We start from the raw sequence: 11,752 nt of genomic DNA on the forward strand, positions 1-11,752 counted from the left end.
TTAAGTAATTAGAAATCCTAATATATCTATATTTGGTGTTACACTTGCCCTTTATTCAAAATGTTGTACTTATCTTTGATTTCAAGTAGTTTTAGATGTCTGATGCTGCTACTAGGATCTAGTGGTCCCTTCATTAGAGTTCTTCTACAATTGCTTCCATTGTAGAAGAAAAATATATGTTCAAAATATTTTCACAAAAACATTTGAGGCAAAATGTTTAAAAATATTTTTATTGTTACGTATACAATGGAAATAAAGATATTGCATTTATGTGTTACTTCTCAGAATAAAATCGAAAGTGACAGTGCAATGAATACAAATGTATATACTGGTGTTTATTTCCTGTGAGTCAGCTTATTTGTACTCCATAACATTTCCTCAGCATCCCCTTCAGACTCTGGGCTACCCATGGACAGCCCTCTCAAGAAGTGTGTATTATTAAAGGAATTTTTCTGTAAATACAGTTTTCCTCAACACAGACATTTTATTCCTCCAGAAATCTCCATTGAAACAAAGCTGTAAAAAACTTCTGGGTTCTTCTGAGGTTAGAGTACCAACAAGGATGTAATTATTTCAGAATCCCTGTTTTTCTCTGGTAGAGAACCAGAATGCACAGTGCGTACTCCATAGCCTGGTCTGCTTTTCCATCACAAAGTCCTTACTGAAAAGAAAGAATATATCCAGACAATATTAAAACTATAATAAATATAATGGACACTACTGAAGTAATTCATTTTTTGCCTCGGTAATTAGTGTTGTATGTTTTAGTTCACTTACCTGAATCCATTATTGCAGTATTTTATAAACAAATCACTTCTGCCCCCTATATTCAAAATATTAAATCTTCCTGTCTCCTGCCAAACAATTATAACTGGTTGCTCAAAAGGCGCTAATAGGAAACATGTCGAGAATTTATTTTTGGAGTCTAGGAGAGAATTTTTAAAGCAAACCCTTGCAATCTACAACTTCAAGGATTCAAGCTGTGGTATATAGAACTGCCTATATTTAAATTTTAAAATATTAAGACACTGGAGAAAGATGGGAGAACAATGAGGCACTGCATCAGCTATTCATAGGATTTCAAGAATCCTATAATTCGGTTAGGGGGAAGTATTTTACAATATTCTCATAGTTGGCGTACCCATGAAACTACTTAGGCTGAAAAAAATCTGTTTAACTGAAACATGTAACATCTGTATAGGTCAACATTTCATAACTTTCTTATCCAGAATGGTGTAAAAGATGACTTTAACACCACTGCTTTTCTACTTTGCTTGATTTAGAATATGGCATTAGAAAGGTCTAGGAAAACCAGGTGGGACAGAAATTAAATGAAACACATCAGCTGCTGGTCTATGCTGATGTAAATCTATTGGGATATAACACAGTTGCCACAAACAAAAACATCAGAACTCCAGTCTGCATTAGTGAGTAGGTTTGTCTGGAAGTAAACACACAGAAATCTACATGTTGCTGTCTCGTCACCAGAATGCAGGGCAAAATCATGATGTTAAGGCAGGTAATAGATCCTTTGATAATGTGGCACATTTCAAAATATTTGGGAACAGTAAAAAATTCAAAATTTAATTCATGAAGGAATTAAGAGGAGACTGAATCCAGGTAATACTTGCTACCATTCAATTCAGAAACTTTAATCTTCTCATCTGCTGTCTAAAACCGTAAAAATTAGAATAAACAAAACTGTGATTTTGTATGGGTGTGAAACTTTGTCTCTGACATTAAGGGGGGAACACAGACTGAGGGTATTTGAGAACAGGGTGTTGAGGAGAACATTTGGACCGAAGAGAGATGAAGTGACAGGAGGTTGGAGAAAACTACACAAGCTTCATAACTTGTACTCTTCCCCAAGTATAACTAGAATTATCACATCAAGTAGGATGAGATGGCACAGCATGTAGCACGAATGAGGGTGAACAGGACTGCATGTAGGATATTGGTGGAAAAGCTAAAAGAAAGAGACGAATAGGAAGACCAAGCTGTAGGTGAGTGGCTAATATTAAAATGGATCTTAGATAGGATGGGTTGGTATGGACTGGGTTGATCTGGCTCAGAATAAGGTCCAGTAGATGACTCTTGTGAACATGGTAATGAACATTCTGGTTCCATTAAATGCTGTGAAACTTTTCAGTAGCTGCACAACTGGCTGCTTCTCAAGAAGGGCTCAGACCCATGGAGTTAATATATGGAACTGACACAATGATATATAAACAAAATACAATGTTTAACGCTGCCATACAATCATTTCTTTTCAGAATGACGGTTCTCTGAGATACGATGCTTATCTTTTGTGCAGAAGATAGAGACGCTATGTACACACCAAACATTTGTACCTCTGTAATGAACAACGAACGCCACAACACCGATTACTTGCCGCCAAGTTCATTCACAAGTCCAAATTTCAATCTCTTCATAGATGCCAATAAAAGCTTTCAAACATACCCCAAATATTGTATTTCCCAAAGACAATATATATAAAGTGAATTATAAATATAAGATAACCTTATCATAAAATTGTAATGCAAACGCTATCTGCAAGAAAGAGCTTAGAGAGATTAATATTCTATATATATTTGTATTTCCTGTGCTAGTGAATCTGAAATGCAAAGGTTGTCGTCATTGTCGCTCATTTATAATCGGATGGAAGTCATTATAGCTTGAGTGGTAACTACCGCCATCTATGATCTTATTCCGTTACTACACGCACTTCTACAGTACATGCAACCTTATTCTCTGCCGTTGCTCTAGTCCAGTGCCTTCAATATAGACGAAGGAAGAGGATAACCAAGTAATTGGCAAATAAATCAACAGTACATTCATATTAAAATGGAGAGGAAGTAGTGAGAGATGCTATGATTATCATGGGGAGAACCTAGCAGGGGATTTTCAGCTCTGAAGTGTTCTACTAACTCCGCTCGGCCGGGTTATATAACTGGGCTAGTGACAATGTAAAGCGAAGTGGTTATGCAGCAAGCAACAAAGACTGGAGAAGTGTTTGCTAAATTAAGACGTAATCGGCTGTTAACAGAGGGATAGTTACATTGGCAGCACATAGCCCGATGTGGAATTTGTGTGGGAACTCATGCCCTCTAACGAGGACCCCCACAAAAATGTGAATCGAACTTCGAAGTGTGACCTTCATCAAATATATAAATAATATAATTTATACATCACAGAAAACATACTTCATCTCCACTGGAAAAATCTAGCGAGTTAATATTGTGCGGGGAAATAACTGTTATTTATTCTGAGAATAATTTTAAATATATAATATTTAATAATATATAAATATAATTTGTATGCAGAATGCAGTGTTTTAATTTTAAAGCAGACGGTAGGCCTATATAGGCCTCTAGAAATTACTGTGCCCTAAATCAGGGGTTCTCAAACTTTCTGATGCCTTGACACCATGATTAGAATGCTCCTGTCATTAGGACTAACGGGAAAGGAACCCAGTACACGTACCTCCTTTCGTGTCTGTCCACTGCAGCTACGTTTTAGGGAAAACTTATAATAAACTTTGCAGATTCACTTCTTAGCCAAAACTGAGTGGATACAAGTAGATTTAAAAAAATTCTTGAGAATCTGACCACTACATTCCAGCAGTTCGCGACACCCATAGGAGTTGTGACTCACATTTTGATAAATAATGCTTTAAATTGTTAATGACTAGTTTATCTTCATGTGCTTGTGTAAAATTTAATGTAATACAAGGCCTGATTAACCGAGGTACAGCTCCTTCAGGGTCCAGTATTAGCTCCACATCGTTTATAAGAAGTCACATGCCTGTATTTCATCTGTTAGCACAATTGCCAATCTCTTTATAACCCATTCATATTCAAATACCCTGACAGCCTCTGCATATAATGAGAAATAGAAGAGGATCTCTAAACTACGTGCCCTAGGTGCACACTATTTTCATACGGCATTCTCGAACGTAGTTCAAAGATTCTGTTTGACAACGCCAAAATTTGTACAGAAGAAGTAATGTTAAGTTAACTAGTAAAGAAAGGTAAAACTATCCTTGTAACAGGCCGTGGAGGCCCATAGGGTTATGAGGCGTCGAGGCTCCCACACTTCTGGACAATTGACTCGCAGATGGCGGTGAGGTTGTCAGCCTTACACACCGGGCGACCACTATTTACCTACCAGGAAGATTAATTGTATTCATTTCTGTCAGAGGCTGAGTCAACCTCAAAGCCGTAGCGCTGCTGGAAGATTAGGTTAATTGAGAAATCCAACGACCTCATCGGGAATTGAAGACCTTCCGGTTTGTAGCATAGTGCCTCTTCTACTTACGCTGCTGTGTACCCTAAGTTAACTGGTGCAATATAAAAAAAAATATATTTCAGTGTCCTCCATATTGTTATTCCCAATATGAGATAAACCTGTTGCGTTTTATTTTATGACTCGTAAGGCTGTACAGTTTACAGTGAACTATTTTCGTTCAAGGCTGGTACCAGTGTAGACCCACAAAGAGGGTTGCATGTAAGGATTTTGTAGAAAAAAGCTGAAGGAAAGATACCGCCAGGAAGACATATACGTAGATGGAAGGATAATATTTAAATGGATCTTAGACAAATAGGTTAGAAGTTATGGACTGGCTTCAGGACAGAATTAATGGCGACATCTTGTGAACACGGCATTGAACATTCGGGTTGCATAAAATGCTGGACATTTCTTGAGTGGCTAAGCAACTGTCGGCTTTTGAAGAAGTATGTTACTCCATGGAGTAACCCCACTGGTAAGTTCTTCGTTCCACTCGCTGGATATATCGATTTAAGGGGAAGTGTCATTGCGATCTTCAGTGGAGATCTATGATGAAGATACATAAATATTGTGGCATGTACAGCTATTGCTAAGCAACGACCGCGATATAAGCAACTATATAACAGCCATTGCTAAGTAACGGCTCGGCAAACAAACATTTCCAGGGCGAGAGAACACAGCAACAATGGAAGAGACTTTTCTGCGCGTTCCGTACCGAGATATTATAACCAGAAAGACTTGACGACTGACCGTAGATCGTAACATGACTTTGAGTTTGACTTTGACTTGAGTTTTAGTCAGTTAGAGGACTGCCGGTTGTCAGTCGTTGTGAGCTGTTGCTGGTAGAAGCTGGTAGCTGAGACCGTGAATAGTTCGGGAACCCGAAGGAAAAGGAACTTCCAACATTGGAAGCCGCCACTATGCAACGGCAGTGAAGACGTGACTGTGGACACTAATGTCCGTGTTAGTGTACTGGAAAATGTAGTCACGCCCTGTATCAGAGCGTGCAATAAATCGAGTCATGAATACCCCACTATAGTCACACTATCACGTGACAAAGTGACTCAATAAGTGAAACTGTCAAGGGGAAATCACAAAACTAAAGTCTGTTATCGTTCTTAATCCTACATAGCAAAGGCTCTTAGCCATTTCCTCTTGAAATAACCACTGAAACTAAACGATCTCAACATGCCTGTACAAAACAGTTAAGTAAAGAAGAAGTAAAGGAACTTTAAGCAGGATAATAGCTGACCAACTCCACTGAATTGATAGTAAATTATCTTTGTCTAAAAATCTGTGTAGTATGTTGTGGAAGAAATAGGTTATGGTCAAAAAGGCCATGGAATAATCACACGATCCTTGAAGTCAAAGGATACACTAATTCTGCAACAATATTAATGTGAATCGTACTAATATAAGTTACATATTTTCAACATTATCACCCTGAAGAATTCCTTGGCTCAATATTTAATGTCTCCAGAAGACCTGTCGCTCCTACTTGCAGCAGATAACCATAGAATGAAGAAAATTACGCCATGAAGTGCTTTATAAATCGTGTTGCTTTTTTAATTATGTAGGATTTGAAAATCTCACAGCGGTGCTTATGAAGGCTTCTATCTTATGAGATACAACGCCTTGGTAACTCACCAAATTACTTCGATCCTGAAGATGAAGCCAGTATTTACTCCGGAATGTCGATAAAACTGCCGGCTTCCACACGATGTAACAACCCCAAAACAGAATTATTAAAAATTATCCGTTTTATTTAAAGTAGGAATCGAGCAACAAAAATTGGCCTGGTTAGGCATAAAGTATGAACCAATCCAAACAGAAAGAGTAAGTATCCAAAGTTAGGTTTATCAAGCTTGCTAGAGCCACTGGGTTAGTGACTGAGGCTAGCTCTTTCTAAGGGACCCAACAGAATAGGTGTTTCCTTCACCTGAGGACGGAAACAGATCCAGTTTCCGAAACGTCGTGTTTTTCTTAGTTATCTTAAAACCAAGCGGCCTCCGTAGTCTAGAGGTAACGTTCCCACCTCATGACTCGTGGTACGCGGGTTCAAACCCGGCGGAGGTCGTGGAATTTTTAAGGGCGGAAAAATTCAGGGAACAAGTCCTCCGGGAGGGACTTTAAGCCGTGGGTCCCGTGTCGTAGCTTTACGGCACGTAAAAGAACCTCATATCTCCAAAGGAGGTCACTGAGCTAATTCAAGGACATTTCCCGCCCAACAGTAGTCTCCAACGCTTCTGATAGATGGGGGAAGCATTATAGATACCGCCAAGTCAGTAGAGGCCGAACTCGCTGGCTCGGTCGGGACTGATGGTACGCACCAATATCAGTAGGGTATAGAGACTGGTAGAATATCATAGAGGGAAGCACAATGGACCAATACTGGTCTCAGTGCATGGGGAAAATCCACCCTCTCCCATAACTAACTATCTTAAAACCAGGACGATGGATAAAGTCCGAAAACCCAATATCTCTGTGTGTTATACACCTTCGTCAGAATCCTATAGTAACTACCACCGTTCAAATGATGTGTGAGTGAGCGCGCGCACCAGGGAACACACATGTTGTACGGACAGAGGGCGACCATGAGACAATTATGCGACACAAGTTCCTAGATTAACACAGATCCGATCTTTACTCTTGTACTGCTTAAAGTACCGTTTAATTGTACAAGCGTGTCGCCATTTTTAAACTTTCGTCCTAATCGTTGATTACAGTCAAAAACTAATTCGATATTTCTTTATGTTAACGGGTTCCCTAGCTAAGCAATCAATCACCGTTCAGATGACGAGTAATCACAGTTTGATAGTCATTGTGTTCGACTCAATGACGTCACTTGAAACAAAAGAGCTGTTGTAGGTCACTGGTTCAGAAACGTGACAAAGACAACGCTACTGACCCGCCCACTCAAGAATCCAAAACCTGTCCTGGACGCATGCCCCCTTTGTCTTTGTTTAGCAGGCCCAAAAAATGTGGTTTCTTACTGGATAAATTATTTGGACCGTAGCGAGTGACCAAACTGAAAATCTTTTACTAAGTCCCGTGACACATATACCGGGTAGCTCCAGAAAAAGACGCATTAAAAGTTGTCCAAATGAACTTCTGCGCAGGTCTGAAAGGAACTCATATAAGTAGCCTAAAACGTATACGAGTGTATGTGTAAAAATATATACCCATTTCGGTTTAATCGTTACATAAGGAAATATTTCCCATTTTGAATAAAAAAAGTAAAGCTATCCCTGTAACAGGCCGTGAAGGCCCACAGGGTTGTGAGACGTTGAGGGTCCCACATTATCTAGATTCTAAGACAACCGGCTCAAAGATGGCGGCAAGGTTGTCAGCCTTACGCTCCGGCCGCGCTTTACTCAGCAGGAAAATTATTTAACTACTGCCTGGTACTCATTTCTGTTAGAGGCTGAGTTGACCCCAGGGCCATAGTGCGGCTGGAAGGATTAGGTCAACTGAAAAATCAAATCACCTCATCAGGACTTGAACCCGCGACATTCCGGCTTGTAGCGTAGTGACTCAACCAACTACGCTACTGCTTGACTTGTCCAAATGGGGGTGATATATAAGGGATATGGATTGGTGAATGGATGTATTGACCACTAGGAACTACAAGTAATTTCAGCGCCGTTGCTAATCTCCACACTTTACAAATCACTGCTGCAAACAGTCTGCAGTGTCCTCACTAGCCGTTTCCAGGTAACGGTTTCTAACAGTGGAGATTCTTCAGTTTGCCCATGGTCAGGTCCATCATGTCCATCTCGCAAATGAACACTCTCAGTCCCTTGAGCCAGAGCCAGAGCCAGAGTCAGAGTCAGAGTTACTTTACGACTGGCGGTTTACCGCCAATCAAGAATTCTTGGCGACAAGCCCCTTGAAACTCAAGACTAGCATTCTCTTCACCTAAACACTTGCAGTTATAGTCTTCGTGTAACATACTCTCTGAGTATAGGATGGGTCTGTCGTTTACAATTGCTGCTGGCCCTCGCCAACGAAGTCATTCTCGGGTCCGAATCCCCGCGGGACTCATGACCATATTTTACTGTCTCAGATTCGAGACTACATCCACCTGGAGGGCCAGGTCCCCATATTTATGTCCCCCGGGAACAGGGTGGTCCGGTTATACCCCCAGGCACTGGGTTTCCTTTTCTTCGCCTCCTACGACTCGCAGGGCTACGGTTTGAGATCTACCCCGCCTCCACATGGGGTCGTTATACAGTCCCGGGGCGGACCTAACAGGAAACATCGCCCCCAACAGTGCTTCTAATGTTGTTATAGGCGGTTGCCTAGCGACAGCCCGGATATTGTTGACGTGTTTAGAGGCCGTTACCAAGCAACACATGTCCCTTATCATGATCGTTACGTAGCAGCGGTACTACAACTTATAGTATTTTTGTTCTGGGTTTAATTTGTCTGGAGATTTTTCTTTCTTCAAAGTCAAAAGCATCAGTGGACCCCAGAAACTACTGCTGGTGCATGAGCCTAGTCTCTATGAGGATATAACTAACCTGAAGGCCAAAACCTTGATGGAAATTACTTTCTTAGTTTGGGTCTATGAAATGAAATTGGTTGTAAAATATTACAAACACAAACCGAAAGGAGGTAGACGCCAAAGTCCAAGAATATAGTATGACGAAAAACAACAGGAACTATTTAAGAAGCGAAGTTAAGTGTTCCGCACGTTATCACGACAATAGATGGACCCCTAGGGCGTCATAAGGATGAATGGGATTGCAAATATAGTCAATCAAACTACTGACCAGCTTGTCAGCCCCCTACACGTGGAGACCCACTGACCTCCATAAGGCAGACGTAGCACAGACCCACATATCGGGGTGCACAAACCTGGTCCAGCCAGAGATGCTTAGTCAGGTCCGGTATGCACAGGGAGTGCCAAAAGTTAGTTCCATTCGATATTCATATTACTTGGTTTATTTAAGTATTGTGCCAAATGGAGAGGTTAAAAAAAGTAAAATACGAAGTGGTAGGATGGTTATGAATTGTAGGTTGTGAAGGACAAGCGAGGAGAATATCGTGGTTGTTATATCTTTGAAAGAAACCTTATAGTCTCTCCTAGTAAATCATGTTTTCTTACTCCTTGAAACAGGGTTATCCTTAAACAATACTAATTGCTGAGTTAGTCAAAATAGTCCAAGTATATACGGCAGGTACCCAGTTCGAATCCTTCCTATGACCAGGTTTCCTGATCGAAGAATGTACTGAAAAATAACAATAAAACGATAATTAATTTCTTAATCTTCTGGCTTCAGGAACTCATATTTGAACTCTAACTCGAAAGTAAATAATTTAATAAGCCGAAATGATTGATTTAATGGCTGAAAATGAAGTTTCAGAGGCTGACACCTCCTGAACCGAGCTTTCACTTACTTGCATATGGAGCTAAGCTCTTCTTGAAGAGAAGCCAAATCTGCAGCTACTCAAGAATTTCCGAGCATTTTATGGAACCCAAAGGTTCATTATTATGTTCACAAGCACCGTCCACTGGTCCTTATCCTGAGCCATATCAATCTAATCCATACCATCCCATCCTATCTCTCTAAAATCCATTTTAATATCGTTCACCCACCTACTCTTGCTCTTCCCAGTGGTCTCTTTCCTTCTGGCTTTCCCACCAATACCCTAAATGCATTCCTCTTCGGTGTGTGTAGCTATAACAATCTAAACATAATTTCGATTGGGGGGGGTAGGTTCCAATTTTGAACAGAGCTGACAATTCCTTCGTGGATTTCGTCTGAACCTCCAGGAATATCCGGGAATAGGACCACAATTAGACTTCATTCCAAATGCTTCACAATTCTCCTTTCATCATTCTTCCTACCTTCTTCGTTCTATAGTTAGAGCTCCTGATAACGTTATTACATAAATCAAAAAAGTAATAATTAATTAATTATTCGAGAAATTTAAGCATTTATAGAGCCCTAAACCTCGATAACGTCCCCACAAATATAATGCAAGAGTACCTTATCTTAAACTACATACATGGCCGGTCACGGTAGCCGAGCGGTCTAAGGCATGAACTGCCTTCGCTCTCTCGGAATCCGGGATCATGGGTTCGGATCTGTTTCCTGTGAGGTACGGACTGAATTCTTATATATTATTCTTATACACTGCCGGTCACAGTAGCCGAGCGGTCTAAGGCATGCACTGTCTTCGCTCGCTCGGAAGCCGGGACCGTGGGTTCAAACCCCGCAGAAGGTATGGATGTTTGGTATGTGTATATGTGTATTCTATGTTTAGGTAGAGGCCTTGTGACGAGCTGTTAACTCGTCTGAGGAGTCCTACCGTGTGTAAACTGACAAAAAAGAAACAACCCCGACGCCATAAGGTATAAGAAGAACAGAGTAAACTACATGAATTTAATCCACAATTACAATCGAATTTCTCGAAAATCCATTATAATATTATCCTCTCGTAATTTTAGAGTATTATTGAATAGCTAAGTAACCCGGAAAATAATTGGAACCTAAGCATGTGTTCACTTTGTGGGACATGTCTGCCGTAACCTCAAACTAGGCTACCGAAACCAATGGGCCCAACGACTTTTGTTAGAGAAACAATGAACTGCAAAGCGATAGACGTGACAAAGAACTTTCCTGTTGCTTTAGGCACTTTATTTAGTTTCAGTTCCATTCCTTTGCCCTAAGGGCGAGATAGGACTAAGAACTGACGTCCAGTTAAATAGGGTTAAATGATTTTATTATATCATACCATCTACCAAGATGTAGATGGGTGAACAATATTAAAACGGATCTTAGATAGGAGGGTATGGTATGGATTCGATTGACCTGGCTCAGGATAGGGACCAGTGGGGGGCTCTTGTGAACATCCACCTACGCTTTGGTCTTCCCAGTGGTTTCTTCCTTTCTGGCTTTCCCACCAATATCCTATATGCATTTCTCCTATCCCCATTCGTGCTACATGCCCTGCCCACTTCATCCTCCTGGACTTGATCATTCTAATTATATTTGGAGAAAAATACAAATTATGAAGCTAATTATTATGCAGTTTTCTCCAATCTCAACAGGTACTACACTAATATATACAATATTTATGGTTCCATCAATTCTCGTTTAATTATCTGAAATAATAGAATTTACAAGCTTAAAAATCTAATCAAAAAGAGGAAGACAAGTGTTTTATGATTAATTTCACGTAGAGTTCATTGTCCGTCTATAGAGTTTGGATTGTAGAATGATCAGCGAATATCTGTAGGAATGAATGTACAGGGAATTGGACCTATTTGACTTTGAGATACTAGGTTGTCCCTGTGCTTAAATGATTAAGCACTACACCATGAAGGCGTGTGGGAGAGTGGAGGTATAGATCCATATTTTCTTGACCTCGGCGCTAGCTAGAGATGATGATCAGCTTCACCCCCAGGCTGCAGTTACCCATTGAATAGGAAGTTTGGTGGACCTCAGAGCCGATC

The 11,752-nt window shown here is 40.4% G+C and overlaps 1 long non-coding RNA gene across 1 annotated transcript; it reads right to left on the reverse strand.

Moving 5' to 3' along the window:
* Window positions 1-209: 209 nt before the first annotated feature.
* LOC117282837 lies at window positions 210-1,608 on the reverse strand. The gene is made up of 2 exons (XR_004513742.1): window positions 778-1,608; window positions 210-661 (listed from the first exon to the last, which is right to left on the reverse strand). It is a non-coding gene; the product is annotated as an uncharacterized LOC117282837 (long non-coding RNA).
* Between the last annotated feature and the right edge of the window lie 10,144 nt (window positions 1,609-11,752).

This window comes from Cryptotermes secundus, unplaced genomic scaffold (genome assembly GCF_002891405.2).
Source record: "Cryptotermes secundus unplaced genomic scaffold, Csec_1.0 scaffold493, whole genome shotgun sequence".
Classification (NCBI taxonomy): Eukaryota; Metazoa; Arthropoda; class Insecta; order Blattodea; family Kalotermitidae; genus Cryptotermes; species Cryptotermes secundus.